Genomic DNA, 23,190 nt, shown 5'->3' with positions numbered 1-23,190 from the left:
CCTTCATCCCTTTCATTTGTGTTTGTTATTTTTGATTCCCAAAGTTGACTTAGTTGATTCAACTTTAGTTGACTTGTTGACCTTTGACTAGGTTTGACTTGTTGACTATAGTTGACTTCACTTAAGCCAACATGCTAATCTATGTTTATTTGCTTTGTAGGTTAATTAGGAGTAAGAAAACAATGCTAGATGGTGCATGGTGATTTTGGAGCATAAATGATGTGGAGGAGAGAGTAAAGCAAAGGCATAAAACATAAAGTAAAAGGCATAAAGCAAGTGTACCTATGTACCTTTGGTCTCCTTTGTTTTTAGCACACTTTGGCCACTTTTTGGAGACATATGAGACACATTATTTGTCTCCTTTTGTGCTAGAACGAAATTAGCCTTCCACACACCATAGTTAGGTCTTTTATCTCTCATTTTTGTAACCTTATTTGACCTAGTTTCTAGAAGCTAGGGTTAGGTGTTTGTAGAGACATCCTTAGGTATCTTTTATTTGCTTAAAGGTCCCTAAACTCTTCTATAACACATTTTTACCATTTCTTTCCTATCCATTTTATGTTTTCTTCTTCCTTTAATTGTTCTTGGTTTTCTATGGTTTATGTGCCTTCCATTTCCTTTTTGTTTTGAATCAATCCATCTTCTTCTTCTCTTGAGCTTTGTGAAAGGAACCTTTACATCTAGATAGTTTCCTATCTTAATGTCCAGTAGGGATTTCACTTAGCTTTCTTAATCAACTCACACCATATTCAATAATCTTAAAAAGGAACAAGATAATCCTTCATTAGCACCCTCATTACTTTATCAAGGCGTTTTTCTGTTCTTAAAACTTTTAATTTTATTGACACACTTGACTAGACATGACTACTCACGCCTGCGAGGCATGACAAACCCACAACCTCAGGTCATCTTAAGGACGAACTGCTCTGATACCATTAATGTAACACCCCATTTAAATAATATCCTTAATTTAAATGAAATCCCACACAAATAGAGTAGAGGAAACAAATCCGGGAGTTTAACCACTACTCCTTACAATATCCAAAAAAAACTAGAAGAAATCAAGGCACACCACGATGCTAGATACAAAGTATAATACAAGAACTTGACAGTAGTTATTAAAGTACTAAAGGACAAAACAGTACATGGGCCATAGCCCTATGAGAAACCCCAAGACAGTAGAATCCAGCCCAGATGGGCTACGCAGTGAAACCATCACCTCCCTTTTGACCCTTGGTGTTCCTCGCATCTGCTCACATCAATAAATTGATGATCATTGCAAAAGGAGAAGAACCACACACAAGCAATCAAACAAGCAAAAGGATAAGCTAGAGTATAAAACAATTTATCATACAATTACATGCTATTTCACATTCCAATCAGTATATCTCATCCAAACATGTTATGATCTTTCAAACAATACACTAAGACAAAGACTCGACTCATCTGGATACATATAATTTAGTCGGATTCATCAAATGCTTACACTTGTGGTGGATTTCTCTGCTCACCCCCGAGCTAAGTGTTACAATGTTACAATGTCTCAACCCCCACACACAAGGTTAGCCCTTGATGAATTTCAAGCCTCCTACTACTCTAAACATCAGAATCAGTTCATTCTATGTGAGATTAACTGACTCCTTAGAGCGTCAGGATGCAACCTTACCTTGAATCCTTACTAAAATATATAGATGGGGCACCACCATGAACTCCCACTAACAGGGGTCATGGAATTACGTCCCGACCACTAAAGCACCACCATGAGGTCTCACCTAGAGGTTCATGGAATTACGTCCTGACAACATGCCAATCATATTCAAACAATCATGTAATATTTATCATGATTATAAATCTCATGCCAACCTTTATAATCCATCCTCATACATGTTCCATGTTGAATCCATTCCAAATCATCCTTCCCAATCCATGAATATAGAAGTGTAATTCATACCGACACCATGTCACTTTGATTACCAACCATCTCATACAAGTCACATGCCAAGGTCATGTTAAACTTATCAATCACAGACCATAAACCATTCTACTCATACCCATTCGCCCAATTAATGCTTTTAAAAATAATTGAATCAATCCACAAGTTCAAGTTAAAGCAAAAAATTAAAATTCTACAGTAATTCTCGCTTAAGCTAGACTGATCTCGCTTAACTTAGACTGGTCTCGCTTAAGCTAGAAATTCTCGCATAAGCTAGACTGATATTGCTTAAGCTAGAAATTCTCGCTTAAGCTAGACTGATCTCGCTTAAGCTAAAATCTCTCGCTTAAGCTAAACTAACATATTTTCACTTGTTTCAACATGTAAAAACAAAAAATCCCAAACAACAAAAATTTAAGAAAACACAAGCACGTTGTATAAAATGTTGGCATCATATTTCATGCTTTAAAATGGTGAACAAATCAATCATGGGGCATACAAACATTTAAACAACTAGTGTTGTCAATCTCGCTCAAGCTAAGGAGCTCTCGCTCAGGTGAGAGTGGTCTCTCGCTCAAGCCAAAAGCTTTCGCTTAAGCTAGCCCGTCTCGCTCAAGCGAGAGGCCTTCGCTCAAGCGAGCACTCAAAACTAAAGGGGGCAAGTTACTGCCATTCTCGCTTAGGTGAGAGCTTCCCGTTTGGGCAAGAAACAGCTCGCTTAGGCGAGCATAACAGATCTCACTTGCTCTCACGCATGCAAAGCCAAAAATCCATCCATAAACAATACACCGATTATTTTCACACCATCAAAAGCACATCAAATTATCAAGAGCACCCAACAGAACCAAAACAGGCACATTATTTATAAAAGCATGAAAAAAATCCTAGCTTCCCTCACTTGGACAAATGCTAGTGGAAAGCACAGGCACCTACGACAACGAACCCAACAGCTCCAGGAGCATACTTAAGAGGTGGAGCAGAGAATGAGGTTGAGCTGACTTGAATCTGAATGAGCTTCGAACCCTAGCAGAGCACTGTTTGAAGGGAAAAAAGAAGAGGAGTAAGGTGGTTGATTTTGCAAAGTGGGCAAAACATGAGAGGGTTAAGCTGGTTTAGGAGTTTTGGGATGCTCTATAGGCCAGCCTTAGACCCAAGTGATTGAGAGAGACCCTTAAATTTTAGGACATAATTAAAGTGGGTCTTAAAGACAATAGTTTTGTGGGAGGGAGATACATTTTGTAACATCCAATCTAGAAGATATTTTCAAATTCAAAAATATTTTTTCGAAAAATTCAATCCAAAAGCTTGTTTTTAATATATTTTGAAATGTATATTTTAAAATGTAATTTTAAATCTAATAACATCTTTTGAAATGTATATCTTAGAATTTTTTTTAATATATCTTGGATTGTGTAATCCATACAATGCTTTTGGATCCGAAAATACATTCTAAATTACACAACGAAAAATAAAATGTATTTAAAAAATATATTTTAAATTGTATATTTTAAAACGTGTTTCCAGATCTAAAAATACCTTTCTAAATGTTCATTTTGGAATGTAATTTCTTTTAAATATATTTTGAATTGTAAAATTCGAAAGGTAATTTTCCATTAAAAATATCTTCTGAATTATATAATTTACAATATATTTTTAAATATATTTCGAATTGTACATCTTAAAATATATTTTTAGATTCAAAAATATCTTTAAGATTGCATAATCCAAAATTTAAGAAACAGGGTGCATAAGTAATTTTTATCTTTTTATTATAATTTGAAAGAAGGAGAATCTGCGATTCGGTGGTTTTTATGCGAGGTGCATGAAAAAACAGGCCTTAGAATGACACAGAGAGAACAACCCAAAAAGTTTGAACCCAAGGCCCAACAAAGAATCTAAAATTCGGAAACGTGAAAAGAGGAACCTATAATACTCTGCCTAACGGAGAAACTGAAAACGTGAAAAAGTTTCGTAAAATTATAACGGCACCAACAATTCAATCCTGTAATGGTAGCAATGAAAGCGGGTAACCCTATACGACACTTCGAAATCATCAATACACGCATAATAAGCATGTGACAAAACAATCACAAGTACACTTTCAAGGCCTTTGTCTGCGGATGTCAACGGGGCGGGTAGGGTGCGGGTAGTAGCTCCCCCGTACCCTACCTGCTGGAAAAATATTCGTCCTGTACTCCTACTTATATCCGTCAGGTATCCATTATGCGGGTACCTGCCTATTTTTTTCATTCCATGGGTATCCACGGGTGTGACATCCCATTTAAATAAATACCTTAACTAAATGACATGTCACTCAGCTAATATAGAGACAAGTCCCGGAGTATAACCACTACTCCTTACAATAACCAGGGGTACAAAAGAGAAGACAAGACACACCACGATGCCCATACAGGGTATAGTAAAGAGATCAACAGTAGTACAATGTAAAAATCCCGAGAAAAGATAATACATGGGCCGTAGCCTTAAAAGAAAAGCCTAAGCGAAAGGAATCCAGCCCAAACAGGCTATGTAGCGGAGTCACCATTTCCTTGTTGACAACGGGTAGTCCTCGCATCTGCAAACATCAATAAATTGATGATCATCGCAAAGAGAGAAAACCACACCAGACGGAACATACAACACAGAAGGGTAAGCTAGAGTAGAAAACAGTTCATCATACAGTTACATACTATTTCACAGTCCAAGATGTATATGTCAATCAAACATGTTATGACTTTTCAAACAATACACTACGACTCAGACACGACTCATCCGAATACATATAATTAGTCGGATTCAGCAGATGCTTGCATTTGTGGTGGACTTCCCTGCTCTACCGAGCTAATTGTTACAATGTCACATCCCCCACGCACAAGGTTAGCCCTTAATGAGTTTCAGGCCTTAATTGTTACGCTCTATGTGAGACTAACTGGCTCTTTAGAGTGTTAGGATGCAACCTTACCTTGAATCCTTACTAAATTATATAGATGGGACACCACCGTGAACTCCCACTAACAAGGGTCATGGAATTACGTCTCGACCAACTGAAGCACCACCATGAGGTCTCACCTAGAGGCTTATGGAATTATGCCCTAACCAATGAGGCACCACCACGAAACTATCGTGGAATTATGTCCTAAACATACCAACATCATGTTTCATCCATCGATATAGAATCATATCTCATACCAACACCATTCCACTTTCATTACCAGCCATCTCATTTGTTTTACATGCCAAGACCATACCAACACATCAATCCAATTCATAACCTGAGATATTTCATGCATATTCACATGCCTCATACTTTAAATAGAGCAAACCCATCAATTAAACAATCAATAACAACCATGTAAGGAAAATAGGGTAGCCTGCAGCAAATCTCGCTCAAGCCAGAAGCCCTCGCTCAAGCGAGAGGGGTGCTCTCGCTCAAGCTGCAGACTCTCGCTTAGGCGAGATCCCGACAAAGGGCGTGGAAGTTTTGCGAGTGCTCCTTTAGGCGAGTCCATCTCGCCTGAGCGAGATGGTCTTTCGCTTAAAACATAATTCACTCGCTTGAGCGAGTCCTCGAGAAAAACTCCTGGGCGAGGTTCTCCTACTTTCTCTTAGGCGAGATGAGCTCGCTTGGGCGAAAATAACAGCTCGCGTCCCCTGTTTTACGTGACAGTAGTAGCACACCCACTCCAAACCATATTCCATTTATATTCATCCAAACCCAAACATCATTCAGGCATATAAATTGCAAAACAAAGGTAAAACAACCAACATACAATCAAAATACGAAAACCTTAGCTTCCCTTACTTGGAAAGGGCTAGCAAAGGGGTTCCTGGGTATGAACAGAGGAGTACCGCAGCTCCCAGAGCAGTTTTAGTGAGCTGGAGAAATAAGGAACAGAAGGAAATGAAGTTACCAAGAGCGACCTTAGTTGGAAATCAAGACAATGGTGCTATACAAGGGATGTATTTGATGAGAGACAACTTACGTGAAAAGGAATGAGCTCAAACAAGTTTGACGAAGGCCAAAGATCAAACCCTAGCAGAGGTTCACTATAACTCCAAGAGGGGAAGAGAGGTTGATTTCTGAAAAGTGAAGGGAAATGAAAGGGGTTAGGGTAGTTTAGGTCCTTGGCTCTTTATGGGCCAGCCCCAGGCCCAACTGTTTTGAGGCAGCCCTTTTAAAATAAGGACAGAAAAATAATGGGCCTTACAACGGGTACCCGCGAGTATTTACAAAATTATTTAAAAAATAAATATTGAATCATAAATTCAAATAAAATTAAATTAAAAACATCATTGTCATAAATTTTAAATAAAGATCAAATAAACTCAAGTTCATACAAGTCCAAATAATTATAAAAGTAAATATAAAATGACGTTCAACAGAATGAAAATTCTTTAATTAGTGTTTTGATAAAAAAGTCCACTTTCTCCAATTGATTCCTAAAAAATAAACAAAATAAACAAATAATAAACCTTAATTGCCACGTGCCAAGTATTCTTAATTTGATTCTATCATTTGAAGACAAACATACCATAAACGTCATTGTGTATATAGGATTTGATGTATATGCCCAATTTCAAATAAAGGGAAGAGAAGAATGTCAGGAGGTGTACTTGGAAGAAGACAATGTACCAAAACTTGAAGTTTGAAGAATGTTTTTTACTCATATATATATATATATATATATATATATATATATATATATATATATATATATATATATATATATATATATATGAGGGTACTTTTGTGAATTAAAGTTTAGCGGGTATGGGTATCCACGGGTATGGGTATTATGATACCTGTACCTGTGGGTAACGGGTATCCATTTTTAATATTCGTTTCCTACCCATTGCGGGTTTTATCCACGGATACCTGCGGGTACGAATTTTTTTGACATCCCTACCTAGGGATAGCAACGAGTCGGGTCGGACACGGATAGTGCCTACCCGCAACCCGACCTGCCAAAAAAAATCCGTCTGTTATCCACCCGTTTACCTGCTGGGTATCCGCTTAAAATATACCCGGGGATATATTTAAAACCTGCAGGTACCCGTGGATACCCGATACCCGCAAATATTTTTAAAAAAATATATTTTATAAATTTTTTAATATAAAATTATTAAAATAAAATATAAATTAAATTATAATTAAATTTGACATAATAAAATATACTGTTAATTTTAATTTTAATTAAATTTAACTTAATAAAATATAATTTTAATTTTAATTTTAATTTTTTGCGGGTAACGGATATCCGCGGGTACGGATAGTATGATACCCGTACCCGACCCGTTTATAAGCGGATATTAAAATACCCGCTACCCGTTGATAATAAATACCTGTGGATAATAACTATCCGTCACAGATTTTATCTGCGAATATCCGCAGGCATAGTTATTTTTGCCATCCCTGTCTCTACCCATGCTAGCAGAAGGAAAATAGTGTACTGTTTAGCGTTGTACCTAACACTTTCGTATTTTAACCCTTTTGGCTTGAAAATTTGTTATCCATTAAGAGCATACAACATCTTTACCTTTTATTGAAATCTCCATTTAATGAAGGAAGTGAGATAGTGCTTCTGTTTCGGAAAGGTCCCACAGTGCTATCTATCAGTGGCCTTTAGCAACGAGTGATGCAAGTTCATTCTATTGATACAAAACAAAATAAGTCCATTTGCTCTAATGAAACGCATACAGCTTTGCATATGCTGTCTTTTCGTGATATTTATAAAATTATGCAATACGTATATATACGTGGCTTTCTTCATTCGTTATATAATAGAAAAAATTGCATTCCCATTTTTCTTTCATATCAAACGAAAATCAAGATTGCAAAGGAATAAATAAGGATAAGTTCGTCTTGTAGGAAAACACATACGTGTAAGGAACTATAATTTTGCACATATCCCTTCGGTACACTTTATTTTATTTTTTAATTTATTTATAATTTTACTTATTTTATTATATCTTTAAACTTATATTTTATTTTATCTTTTATATTTAAAAAATTCAATTTAGTCTTTTGTCTTTAAATGATTTGATGCAGACATTTTTATTATATCCTAAGTATATCATTAATTATTAACAATTATTTAAATTGAATTCGACAAGTATATCATTAATTATTAACAATTATTTAAATTGAATTCGACATAAATTTGATGGAAACAAAGGAGAAAAGGAACGGAAGATGTGGAATAGGATGGGAAGAAAGAAATGATAGATTATAATGGAATATATTAATTGAATTCAAGTGTACATAGGAAACATAGAAGCATAAAGCATACATAGAAAATATAGAAGCTCTAAGTACATTTTTAGTTCAATAAAATAATATTTTATACCAATAGTATCTTAAATGTTTTAATTATGATATATATATATATATATATATATATATATATATATATATATATATATATATATATATATATATATATATATATATATATATATATATATATATATATATAATAAGAGCCAATAAAAAATAGAAAAATTAACACTAAAAAAAAATCACTAAATAACTATTAATTTAGAGATAAAAAAAGATTAGTTATTGTAACGTCCCATTGAAATAATAATGTAATTAAATGAAACATTACACAGAATAATATAGTAAGCAAGGACCTGGAGTATAAACGCTACTCCTTACAGTTATCCCAAAAGAAACCAGAATGAACTAGGGCACACCACGATGCCAGTAACAAAGTATAATAAGGGATCGACAATATTTCAAAATAAGGCCCAAAGACAAGACAATACATGAGCCACAACCTTAAAAGAAAACTCATATGAGCGGAATCTAGCCCAAATAGACCATGTAGCGGAACCCCCATCACCCTGATGACTACAGAGAGTTCTCACATCTGCTCACATCAATAAATTGATGGTCATCGCAAAATGAGAAAACCACACACAGGAACACAAACAAGCAGAAAGGGTAAGCTAGAGTAGAAAATGATTTTTAACATACAATTGCATTAATATTCACAGTCCAACATACATACATCAACCAATCATGTGATGACTCGCAACCAATACACTAAGATCAAAAGACAAGACTTATTCAGATACATATAATTAGTCGGATTCAGCGGATACTTGCACTGGTGGTGGCCTTTACTGCTCTACCGAGGTGCTCTACCGAGCTAATTATTGCAGTGTTTCATTCCCCCCACGAACAAGGTTAGCCTTACAGTGTTTCATGCCTCTACTACTCTCACCACTTGAGTCAGTACGCTCTACATGAGACTTACTAACTCTTTCGAGTGTCAGGATGCAATCCTTATCTTGAATCCTTACTAAACTATATAAATGAGGCACCACCATGAACTCCCACTAACAAGGGTCATGGAATTACGTCCTAACCAAATGAGGCACTACCATGAGATCTCACCTAGAGATTCATGGAATTACGCCTTGACCAATGAGGCACCACCACGAAACTATCGTGGAATTATGTCCTAGCGACACCAAAATCATGTTTCTCTAACCAACATAGAGCCATTATACATACCAATTTCGTGCCACAGTTAGAACCAACCATCCCATTCATGTTTCATGCCAAGATCATACCAAAACTCATTACTCCAGCCCATACAATCAGACCTTACATGCATATTTATATACTTCACACTTTAAATAGGGTAATCCAAACCAAGCTCACAATTAGCAACCAAAAGCATGAAAAGAACAACCATGAAGCTATTCCGGAGCCAGTCTCGCTCAAGCTAGGGACCCTCGCTTAGGCGAAAGAGGTCTTTCGCTCAAGCTACAGGTCCTCGCTTAGGCAAGACTGTCAACAAAGAGCCCTACAAGACTCACGAGTTCTCGTTGAGGCGAGCTCTCCTCGCCTGAGTGAGGCCACCCCTCGCCCAAAGGTGAGGTTCCTCGCTTGGGCTACAACTACAATGACGTGCCCCAAGTTCCCACGCGTTCTTGCTGAGGCGAGCCCCTCTCGCTTGAGCGAGATAGTACCTCGCTCAAAATGAGAGCTCTCCGCTTGAGCGAGAGTTTGAGTGCGAACTTGGGCCTGTTTTTGCTAGTCTCGCCTAGGCGAGATAGACTCGCTTGGACGAAAACGTCAGATCTCGCCATTGTTCTTCCTGAAACAACCATACATACATATCCAAAGAGCATAACAAGGCATTTCATACATTCATAGTAGCACACAAGCCCAAAAATCGTGAAACAGTAGCAAGACAAGCAAAAATCGAATTACACATGTAAGCCCTAGCTTCCCTTACCTGGAAAGAGCTAGTATAACACCTCGACATTGAACAACGGAGCACAATAACTCTAGAAATAGATTAATGAGCTGGAAAATAACGAAACAGATTTAAACAGGTTTATTAGGATGAACCCTAGTTGGAACCATGAAGAATAAGTTAAAGGAAAAAGAGCATGAGCTAAAAACTGACTTACGTGGAGCAAAAAACGGTTTTGAGCTACCTTTAAGAGAATCAAGGGCTAAACCCTAGCAGAGGTTACAGTTGAAGTTCTAAGAGAGAACATGGACAGCTCCTGGAAAGTGGGCAGAATGAGGGTGTCAGGGTTGTTAAGGGGTTTTAGGCACCCTTTGCGCTAGCCATGGGCCCAACTGATTAGGGCAAGCCCTTAAATATAAGGAGCAGAAAAAAGTGGGTCTTACATTCTCCCCAACAACAAAATTTTGTCCTCGAAAATTCATCGATGGAATAGGAAGAAAACTATGTTTTCCTCATTTTCTCTGACAACTGCCACTTAGATAGGACTGATAAAACGACTCCAACACCTATAGTCACCGGAAAGTTTGCCTTTACGCTAAGCGATATGTGTTCAGCTGTGTAGATTGGTTTAGTCACTACACTCGAAGTAACTTCCAACTTGCAATCTTAAAATTGGAATGCTCCTTCATACCTTCCCACTACCTCTTGTAGGTTTTTATCAAAGTCTCAGATGACTTTAAGTCTCAAACTAAAGCATGTTCGTTATCACTTCACATCACCTTGTTCACTCCTTTATGCATCACTCCACTGACTTGATCACTCTTGAGTGTTGGCCTACTGGCCCACCATCAACACTTTTGACCACTTTTATGTATAACGACACTTCTACATCTTGCTTCCTTTGCTGGCTTCAACCAAGGCAACAAAGTTCACTATCGAGTTGTTCCATTTCCCATTTAAACCTTCAACTGCTTCCTTCACCATATCGTCTTAGTATCCTATCTTCATCTTTAATCCCCTAACTTATTACCAACATTCCACAAAACGTCAGAACCATAACTTCCATTGACTTCAAATTTCTAGTCCGGTTCGTACCACGCAACTCCACGATACACCTCAAACTAAGATTTTATTATTTGCTTTTTCTCAACCTTGTTGAGAGACTCACTATTGCTAGTCAGATGACTAGACTAATGAAATCTTCTCACACATTCTCTTCCCAATCCAAACACTTATGTTTCTCAACCAACTCTTATCCTTACCCCGTCAAATCAAGGATCTTGAATTCCCTTCTCTGACTAAACATCTACTCTCACTTTCTCACTTCCAAGTTAGCACCCTAACTTGAAATCATAACTCAAACCATCTCTTACTTCTCTTGCACCACTTTCTTTGAGCAGCTCTACAATTAGTTTACGGTCATACAAACACATACATAAAAATCAAAATTTACGTTTGGGGAGGAGTTAGACATAAATTTTGACAATTTATTTACAAAAAATGTCACTATATATTTTCACATCTAATATCTACTAGTGAGACAAAAATTGGTTCACATAATTAGCATGTTTTGTATTGGTGAGTTGAAAAGTTTTATTGATTAATTTGACATCTAAAATAAGAAACAATTTAAATATATTCATTAGTAAAAGCTATAGAATCTATCACTTTCATGATTATTTTTTAAGCCTTTTTTATCTTTTTGCAATTTTGTTTTAATTTATTTGTTAATTGTTTCTTCTTTTGATTTTGTCTACACTAGTGAAAAAAGGGAAATCTATGACGACTTATTATGACAGGTATAAGCCACCTATCATAATAAGTTGACCGATGACATTTTTGTAATAAAAGTAACAGTTGTTATTATGACTGGTAAAAAGGAATCTATCATAATAAGTGAGAAGGAAAAATTTATTGTGACAGGTGTAGAGGACCTATCATAGTAGATGGGCACGGTGGCAAAATTGAAATTATGTTAAAAATATATTATGATAGATTTAGAGAAACCTATCATAATATCTTCAAATCCCTAATTTTTTCCTTCCCTCTTTTCTCTTTCTCTTTCTCGTCTCCATTTTCTCCAAAATTCAGAAGTATAGTTTCTTTCTCGAAACAGTCACGTTGCATTGTCTGCACGCCGTTCTCACGCCATTCGTGTAACATCCCTGTAGGATATTACTTAAAACAAACAATAAATAAATAATAAAACAAGGCAGAAAATAAATACATCATTTATTTATTACTCCATTTCCTAAAACCACGGGAAATTTAAAACTTTAAAACATTTATAATCCAAAAATATTCTAAAACCATAAAACCAAAATCTATTTACATATATATTAAACCAAAGAAAAACAGTTAAAAAGCCCCCTCGTCCACTGAGCCCACTCTCCGCCACTAAGCGTCTCCTGGCTCACATGTAACATCATCTGCTCCTGGATAATAAATTACCCGATCATCGCCACACACAAACAGATAGGGTGAGCTATGCAATTAAACATACATAAACTTGAAATAACTTCCCAGCCCATTCATAATTATATATTAATTTTCCAAAAACACCCACTTTCCCACACTCATAACCAATATGAGTTCATACATATAGTCTAAATCTGGGATTACATGTTCTTCCACGACCCTCCTCGTTCGTGGTCCAACCTACAAGCCTAACTCGCTTGTAGTCATGCTTCACGGACTCCCTCGCCCGTCATCTGAACTCCTCGCTCGGACCCGGACACGAATACCCGCCTTTCCTACTATGAACTCCCTTGCTCATAGCATTCCCAAGTTGAGCATGACATGAACTCCCTTGCTCATTCATCCTAACAAGGGTACCTCCGGTGAACTAATCAGTTCACGTTCCACATGCAGTCCACCCATCACGAACTCCTCGCTCGCGACTCAACCAAGCACATCCCAAAACCTAAGGACTTAGTCCTTCAAGTCCAAACACCACAAACACACGCCTATAACTTCCTATATTTAGAAACAACAAACAAACAACCCAAACAGCTCACACAAACATAGTGATTGCATTAATCTCGCTTAAGCCAAGGGTCTTTGCCCAGGCTAAACCATCAGACTCGCTTAAGCTAACACAACTCGCCTGAGCGAGCATGCAGCAGTGGCTACACCACATCATCTCGCTTAGGCGAGCCCGTCTCACCTAAGCGAGACCCATATTCACCCAAGACACACAACCCCTCGCCTGGATGAGGATTCGACATAAACGGAACATCAATTTCATCACAACCTCGCTCAGGCGAGCCCTACTCGCCTGAGCGAGACTTGGTTCACTTAACACACCAATCTTCTCGCCTGATCGAGAAGTCGTGCCCAAAACTCAAACAGTACCAAACCCACAACCTCCAAAACCCCTCATGTGCATCACGAATTTCAGGCCATAGTTTCATCAAAATCATGTCATTGCATACAATCAACATTCGAAAAGGAAATGGCAACTCTCCTAACCTGGAATTCTTGATTAAAAAATTGAGAAGGATGAAGGACCCTTAGTTCTCCAATGCTTTTGCTTCAGCCCCCTTGTACACCCAAAACTTCCCTCTCAATCCCTAATTTCGTTTTCCTCTCTAAACCAGTTCACCACACTGCCAAAACCATCTCTTTTCCCCTAAAACAACCTTTTATATGAGTCTTAATTAGGGCCTAAATGCTAAAACGAAAAATGAACCTAATGGTGTTTCTAATTTCCATTTAAGGTTAATTACTTAGTGGTTTAATACTGTTTTTCCAGCCCTTTGGTTGCTCCTCATTTTCGCTTTACCTTTTGCCCTTTCACCTCCACTCTAAACTAGAATTAGCAAAAATAAAGTCTATTTCACCTCTAATAAGGTTTGAACCCGTGACCTTCCACTCATAAGAACAAAGCATAACCACTATGCCAAATCACATTTTTTGATAACCATTATAATCTTATGACTATATTATCACTCATCATTCACAATTACATTACCAAAACAAAATAAGAATAATTAAATAACACACAACAAGCATACATAAGACTCAAACCTAAGTCCTCTCACACAATCAAGTACTCTCAACCAATTGAGCTAGTACTTTTCCATGTTATGCAATTAACATTTTAATGCCTTCAAAGTTCCCAACACCCGCATCTATTACTTAATTAATTATTTAATTAATTAATTACCACGGGTCTTACAATTCGTGCACCGTTCGCTCGCCGTCTGCTCGTTATCTGTGCAGCGTTCGCACTATCCGCACGCCTTCCGTGCGCCATCTGAATTGTCTGCACACCATTCGTGAGTTGTCCGCGCATCCTCTACGCACCGTCCGTGAGCCGTTCGCTCTCCATTCACGCTGTAACATCCCTAAGGATTATTACTTAAATAAATAAGAAAAAGAAATTAAATCGTCCTGATATTATTATTCCCAAACGCGGGAAAATTATTAAAATAATTAAACATGCACCAAAACTGTAAGAAAGTAGTCATAAAGGCATTACAATTTCCAAAAATCCATAATCATAAAATAAAAGCATAATCAACTATGCCTAGCTCTAATCCCAGCTAGCCCTCACTCCATTGCCTGAGCATCCTCAGCATCACCTGTATCCACATCTGCTCCCGTGTAACAAATCACACGATCATCGCCATACACAAACAGAAAGGGTGAGCTGAGAAAATAAAAATAACATATATGCATATATATAATAACATCAGATAAATCACACATCCATTTAATTCAACCTACGTATCTTGGCCAAGATCTTAACCCCAAGGCTTTTCAGCTTTCAAATCACACAAATGGTTAGCCTTGGACTCGGGAATATGATGCTCACACGAACCTGCCCGCTCGTGGTCCTGCCTCTACGAACCTCCTCGCTCGTAGTCCTGCCCTACGAACCTCCCCGCTCGTAGTCCTACTATACGAACCTACCCGCCCGTAGTCCAACACATGTGATCCACCAGCCCCGTACCTCCCCGCACGTGGCATCTCTCAAACTTGAGTACAGAACATACGAACCTACCTCGCTCGTATCCCCATGCGAGAGTAACTGGATATGAACCTCCCCGCTCATACCATCACATGTTAACCACCATCCATGAACCTACCTGCTCATGGCACAGCATCTCCTGATCCAAGTATAGCAGTATCGCTTAAAAGCAATGCACACAAGTCATAGTCTGTTGGGTTTTCGCTCGGCGCAACACCAAGTGCTGCCAGGCTAAACTGACCCAGGCCGCCTGGCGATACCTTCCCACCGCCAGGCACCAGCGCTCATCCAGCCCCACTATTTTTCAATCACTGCCTAGCAGAGCACCCCTTGCCGCCAGGCACTACGCAGTACAGAGACCTCTTAATCTAGTCCTATCGCCTGGCGCACCTACCCGTGCCGTCAGGCGCTGTATCAATAGCAAAATTCCACTGGGTTTTAGCACCCTAATTTGATTGGACTTATGCTAGAATGTACACCCAAGTGTCTAGATATGTCCCCCTCGATCTAGAAGAACTTCATAGCAACACACTACTCCCCCATGGTTTAAGAACCCATGCTTCAAAATTTCCAATTTCTCTATCCAAAGTTTCGAGCTTAGTAAGTGCACTATTACTGCATAAGAGTTCAGTCATGTTTACGACAATATCTATCAGTCCAGTACATTTACCATTCACGCATCCTATTTCCACTGCTCTGGAATAATATCCCAAGCTTATTCCAATATACTTAACTCACACTATACAACCATGAGTGTTGTCCCAGCCAATATTACATAATCAACTATCCTCTATCTGTACATATATGTCACGAGTGACACCTTAGGCCAATATATCATAATCACCAATTATCCAATAACACATATGCAAAGAACTATGCTTCCAAACCTGAAACTTTTAATTGAAATTATCATTCCCCCTTTCTTTCCTTAACATTCCTACCAACACACCATAACATAGTCATACTTTCAAACCTATTACTATTCACCTACGTAATTACCATAGGCATATTGTCCCTTCTAGTGTTACCAATGAATTTCTAGCACCACACACTCACCTAGGTTTCTCCCTCATTTTCTACTACATAAAATTTGCAAAAATAGTACTTGTGCCTCGCCATCGCCTGGTGGCAAGTATAGCTCCGCCAGGCGGTATACCAGTACCCAGCCTAAACCTAGGCTTCTCCATACCTGCGAATGATTTCAGAACTTTCTGCAATTTATCCTTGTTACCTAACACACCAATTTGCAACAATGAATATATATAAACTAGACCTTCTGTTCCCAATTCGATTCTTAAATTTTACTTGACTTTTACTCTCTGGAATCGACCCCAATTCAACCCCTTCCATAATTACAGATACGATCATGGATAGCATACACGGTGGTTTTTTTAAAAAAAAAACTTGGCCATGCCCACAATTTGTAATTTGTTTCATAGTATTAAGACACTCAATAGGCTTTACACAGATCAATTCCAGAAATCACATTGATTCTCGCTCAAACAGCATAAAAAACAATCAAGAAGACGCAAATAGGGTCGCGCCACCTGGCAGATATTCATCGTCGCTAGGCGGTTCATGCCAAACTAAAGAACAAAGGTAAAATCTGTTATGCCGCCTGGCGGCTCAGGCCTTGCCGCCGAGCGGTTTCTGGGTAAAAACCCAGAAACATCGAAAAACGTGAAAGCACCAGAATTTCATGCAATTATCTCAAGCAGAGTCCAAAACAGTATGTGCGGAATTAAAACATATACAAACAACTCCCCTTACCTGGATTTCCTGCTCCAAACTCGAATTCTTGATGAGTCTTTAAGCCAAAAGCTCTTTTAACCTTCCCTTGCACTCCCACACTATCTTCCACCCTCAATTGTTTCAATCGTACATGCTAATTCACTGAAACCCTTCTGCCCAAGGTTCATCCCACAATTTCCTGTTCTCTCTCTCGTTAATCACACTCGTTCCCTCACAATTATACCTCTTAATTGCCCTTTAACACCATAAAACGAAATTTAAAGTATAATGTGCTTAATGGCTAGTTAGCTACCCATTAGCAGAATGTTTTCAACCACTAGGTTGCCTCCCTCTGCAGTTAGGGTTTCTATGCCTCTCCAATATGATGTAAAAAGAAAGAATTTTGCCAAAAAGGAATTTAGTTTTGTCCTTAGCAAGGTTTGAACCCACAACCTATCAATCACCAAATCAATAGCATAACCAACTCAACCAATTCATATTTGTGATCACTCCTACACTTTTAGGATTTTACTATCACATCAAGAATTCCAGTATATCATCAAAATAATGCATAAATCAAAATAGCACACAATTGGCATACATAGGACTCAAACCCAAGTTCTCTCACACAATCAAAGTACTCTCAACCAATTGAGCTAGTACTTTTCCACGTCATAATTCACTGCCTTAAATGCTTCTATTACCCGCATTTATTAAATAATTAATTAATTAAATATTTAATTTTCTCGGGTCTTACACGCGCATTGTTCCTGGTTTCCACGTTGGTGATTCAGGCCCCCTTTGGACAGGTTTTCCCTCTTTTCTTCACTTAGTTTGCACATGTGTGTTGGGCTATGGTTTTGATTTTGAGTGGGTGAGAGATGTTGATGAAGGATTATCTTGTTCCTTTTTAAGATTATTGAATATGGTGTGAGTTGATTAAGAAAGCTAAGTGAAATCCCCACTGGACATTAAGATAGCAAGCTATCTAGATGTGAAGGTTCCTTTCACGAAGCTCAAGAGAAGAAGATGATGGATTGATTCAAAACAAAAAGGAAATGGAAAGCACATAAACCATAAAAAACCAAGAATAATTAATGGAAGAAGAAAACATAAAATGGAAAGGAAAGAAATGGTAAAAAATGTGAGAAGCACGCTACTACAAGGCTAGGCTAGAAGCCATGGCAACCTTGAAGATGAGTGGATGTGTGCCGCCACTTGCTATGCAAGATAAGGCTTAAAAGTATTCACTCCCTAGGGAGGAAACTCTCACAAATGGTTGAGACACAAAAGTGTTTTTACTTCAAAATATTCAACCCTTTTACATGTCTAGGAGCACCCCTTATATAGAAGAGTTTAGGAACCTCTAAGCAAATAAAATATACCTAAGGATGTCTCTACAAAAACCTAACCCTAGCTTCTAGAAACTAGGTCAAATAAGGTTACAAAAATGAGAGACAAAAGACCTAACTATGGTGTGTGCAAGGCTAATTTCGTTCTAGCACAAAAGAAGACAAAGAATGTGTCTCATATGTCTCCAAAAAGTGGCCAAAGTGTGCTAAAAATAAAGGAGACCAAAGGTACATAGGTAACTTGCTTCATGCCTTTTACTTTATGCTTTATGTCTTTGCTTTACTCTCTCCTCCAAATCATTTATGGTCCCCAATCACCATGCACCACCTAGCATTGCTTTCTTACTCCTTATTAACCTACAAAGCAAATAAACATAGATTAGCATGTTGGCTTAAATCAAGTCAACTATAGTCAATAAGTCAAACCTCGTCAAAGGTCAACAAGTCAACTAAAGTTAATTCAACTAATTCAACTTTGGGAATCAAAAATAACAAATATAAATGAAAGGGATGAAGGATTAGTGAACTTCCTTTCTAAACATCTTTAGTCTTCTTAAGCATGTGCCTCCATCCTTGGTTGGGGTCAATCCTTCATCAGATGTTTTTATCTAGCATTATGTTGTTCTATTTCTAATTCTTGAGAAATGGCATTCATATCAGGCAGCCTCCCTTATTTTTTTATCTGACATTTTATCCAGTGCATTGTTGATTGCAAATTTCCACGGGAGGGTAATTATTTGGACTCAACCTTCTCAAGTAAGTGAGCTTTTATCTTACGACTTTTCAATGTGTGTGCCTAATAAACATTCTTGAGTATTTGACTCCTCTAAAGTGAGAAAGTTTTGGTGTATCTGCCATTGGTTTGGAGTGGGGTAATTTTGTAAGGTACTTCAGTTATAATCAATTGTGAATACACTTTTACTTTCTTATCTTATGCACTTTCTCACTTTAGAGATGTTGAATCCTATTTTAGCATATCTTTTAATTTATTTTATTTCATCAGTCATTTGCCCACCTCTGCCCATTCATTGTTTCTCTATTTTTTTCACATATTTGCTTATGTTGAATATTTGTTCCTCACATTGTTTTTCCATTCAGGGGCCAGCTAATCTTTTCCATGATACTAGCTATTGGCAACGTGAGCATGAGTGGCGGCAAGATATTGCAGTCGTAACAAAATGGTTATCAGGGGTGTCTCCGATATAATGTTAGCTAGTCTTCTATTGCTATGTTCAAATTCCATATACATTTATTTTGATAAAGTCTAGTTAACATTTATTTATCTAAATTTATCCTCAAACTTATATAGTTATTCAAGGGATATGGATTCTCTCTTTGTCTATCTTTATGCTTTTTGGTTATTTTCAAACATGGTTTTTCAATGATTGAACCTTTGAGCAAGTGTTTCCTTATATGTATCTCCTATCATTTTTCAGTAAGATAGACCATAGTTTCAAATTATAATGTAGATCCTTTTTTTTCAAAAAAGAACTCGAGCATTGATTGTCCTCTTCCTGAAGAATTAGAGGATGATGTTGATGTTCCTATTGATTATGAACTATATGTTGATGACCCCCGTCGACATTTGGTGGCCTTAGGTAATCTTATTCCTATCATATAATTTGTCTTTATATTTTATTTATTATCATATATTTTTTGTCTTAGGTAAAATATATAATTTGGGAAAGACCATCCACCACCAGACTATTAAAGATGATATGATGCGAGTGGTGGTTGTAAATGTCAAAGATTCTTCTACTCGCGTTCCTGTACCCACTAAGGAGGTTGAAATAGTGGGACAAGCTCTAGGGAATTTTATCATTTGACCAGCCAGATTGGCAAAACCAATTTTAGTAAGTGTTGGTTTTCATATTTGCTTTATTTATGTAAGTATTTGTTGTAATTGGATGGATATATTATTCTACTAATTTTATTTAAATTTAGGAGGGTTCTAAGAATGCAAACATTCTTACACCTCCACAACCACAATTGTCTCCTCTCCAACAACTTGGTGCAATGGTAGATATGCCTCCTGAATTGGCAGGCAAGATTGGTGCCACCCCTTTTTTTGTATGTCATAAGGATATTTGTGAAATTGTGATTGGTAATGATCTCCTATCCGCAACAGTTCTACAAGTTTGGAATTTGTAAGTAAGCCTTCATTAACCATAAAAATAGTTTAATATTGTATTCAATAATTTATTCTAACTTTATTTGTTGATATTGAATGTATTTGTATCACCTATGCATCGAGAAGAAGAATGCTAATATTTATGGATTTCTTGACCCAATTATCATTTAGAGTGTAGGAAATAGATTAGAATAGGTGCAAAAATACTTAATAGAGATATTTGGAAAAGCTGGCAAAGAGGTGTATTTAGCACCTTATTTGCATAAGTAAACAATTCTTGAATTATAGGTAACTAATTTAGAACTTATTTTTTTTATTAATATTATTCCAACTTATAGGGGTCATTGGCAGTTGCTAGTTATTCTTCCTAATCATTCTCTTGTAGTTCTCTTGTGTTCGTTGCAGAAGAAACCTAACACATTGTCCATCAAAAATATATTAGAGGCGTAAGTTTTTTATTCTATTTTATTTCCTTCCAATATGATTAATATGATTTAATGAATGTTTACTTTTTGTAGGTATTTGGAAGCTCATTCAAGGTTGATGGGTGTTCCATCTGTATCTAGGAAGAAGATGCAAATAATTGCACCTAATGTAATTTATATGTCTGACTACCATTTAAGTTCTAATGTAACACATATTATAATTATTTGTATTTGATTTATAGTATCGACATCAATTGGGGAGCTACGAGTGTGGGTATTACGTCATGAAACACATGCACACGATTATATGTACAAACATTACTGACTCATGGAATAAGGTAACAAAAGACTAACTAAATACTTATGGAATTGTTAATTACAATATTGTTTAACTTCATTATGCTTTTTGTAGATATTTAATGATTCATCCTCATTGGAAGGTAGAGAGGTGGAAGAAATTAGAACCAAGTGGGCTTCCTTTCTTTTGAGTGTTGTTGATAACTTGTAGAAAGCTTAGTTCTATAATACTTACAATCTTTTTGAGAGTATTTGTAAAAGTTGTCAAGGTTGTAGGTTTATTATATACAATTTCAATTTTTGAGTTTGTTTAGACAACTTAACTGTATGGAATTGGTTTGGTTTGGAATTGTTTGGTCTGGTGATATGAAAGTTATTTGCAGGTGAATTGAATGGAAAGGAAAATGGTAAAATAGAAAAATCATAAAAAAAAATATGACTTACTATGACAAAGTTTGCACTGCCTATCATAGTAATTTGGACTTATTATTACGTACTTTGCATTACCTGTCATAAAAAGTTGGACTTACTATGATAGGTTTAACAAAAAATTGTTATAGTAAGTTCACTGATTGTCCCAGCATCGTCAACTTGTGCAGTGGTAAGTTAGACTTATTATGATTGTTAATCGAACACCTATCATAATAACTCTGACTTACTATGATAGGTTTCTGCTGTGTCATAAAAAATGCGCATTTTCTATGACTCCTGAAACTATGACACCAGAATACCTGTCATAGGAAGCTCGTTTTACCTGTCATTATAAGCCCATTTTCCAGTAGTGCTAATTTAAATGTTCTATCTTTATCTTCTTTTATTATTTTTTATTTTATTTGTCTAACCTTTTAATGTGTATTTTATAAGAACTATTTTATTAAAATCAATTTCGAGTTTGTTAATGGACAACTTTAGTCTTTAGCTTTACTATTTTTTTTCTAGTATCTTAATATTATAGTTTAGTATATTAATTTTAATTACTTCAAGAGTCCTTTTTGGACAAATGTATAGACTAAATACAATAAAAAAGGGAGTTATGTGAAGTATCATTTATATGAAAAAGTGCCAGAATGTCTTAAGTTTAGAAAATAGATAACTAAGTTAAAAGGATAGATTTAAATATAAATAATTCACTTATGTGTGATATTCTCTACATGTTGTGAATGTTGTAGTCAAATATTTTAATTATTGTACAGTTTGAAAAGACTTTACATACTTCATCAAAACACGAAAAATATTTTGTCATCAGTGTTAAAATTAAGAAATGTTTAGTGAATAACTTGGAAAGACTTTATATTCTTAATAGTGGGTTGGGTCGTATAGTTCTCGGCGTAGGGATGGTTTGCCAATTTCAACTGGTATCATGGCGTCTGCACCGTAAACTAGGCTGAAAGGGAATTCGTTTGTTGCTGATTGAGGGGTGCACCTATAAGCCCATAACACTTCTACTAACTCTTCGGGCCATCGGCCTTTGGCGCTATCTAATCGTTTGCGCAGTTCCATTAGGATAACCTTGTTGGCCGCCTCTGCTTGTCCATTAGTTTGTGGGTGTTCTACAGAACTTGTGATGTGTTTGATGTCCAGGCCAGTATAGAATTTGGCTAGCTCCTTATCTATAAATTGTCGGCCATTGTCGGTGATGATGGTGTGTGGGACGCCATATCTGCATACAATATCCTTCCAAACAAACTGTTGAACCTGCTGGGCCGTGATAGTGGTTAGTGGTTTGGCTTCTATCCATTTGGTGAAGTAGTCGACGGCTACAATCAGAAATTTCACTTGTCCCTTGCTGGGAAGAGGCAGCAACTCGTCTTTCATTTTCGTCCCACCATGAACATGTACTTCCACCATAGACTTTTGCAAATTGGGAACGTCAACTTTTCCTACTGCCTTAGCCTTAGTGGCCATCTCCTTCCTCAGCAACTGGAAGAGCGCCAAGTTCTTCTTCCCAGATTGTGCCATGTGCCCTACAATGATATATTAAACCCCGAATTAAAACAACTTAGAATCATTAACACAATTTAAGTAACAAACAAATACCTTCAATATCTATAATCGGATGCACCGAATTATAAACTCTAACTAAGCCCTTAGTGGGCAACTTATCAACAAACTTCATTAAGATCTCCACCACCT

General features: G+C 37.0%; 1 pseudogene; it reads left to right on the top strand.

Annotated features, from left to right (window-relative positions):
• LOC146888788 (uncharacterized) overlaps nt 1-21,268 on the top strand; it is a 51,111-nt pseudogene extending 29,843 nt beyond the window's left edge.
• Nucleotides 21,269-23,190: the final 1,922 nt, after the last annotated feature.

Source organism: Vigna unguiculata, chromosome 1 (assembly GCF_037176805.1).
Source record: "Vigna unguiculata cultivar grain cowpea cultivar isolate G323 ecotype 2 chromosome 1, ASM3717680v1, whole genome shotgun sequence".
NCBI classification, from domain to species: Eukaryota; Viridiplantae; Streptophyta; class Magnoliopsida; order Fabales; family Fabaceae; genus Vigna; species Vigna unguiculata.
This window is presented reverse-complemented; position numbering and strand designations above follow the sequence as displayed.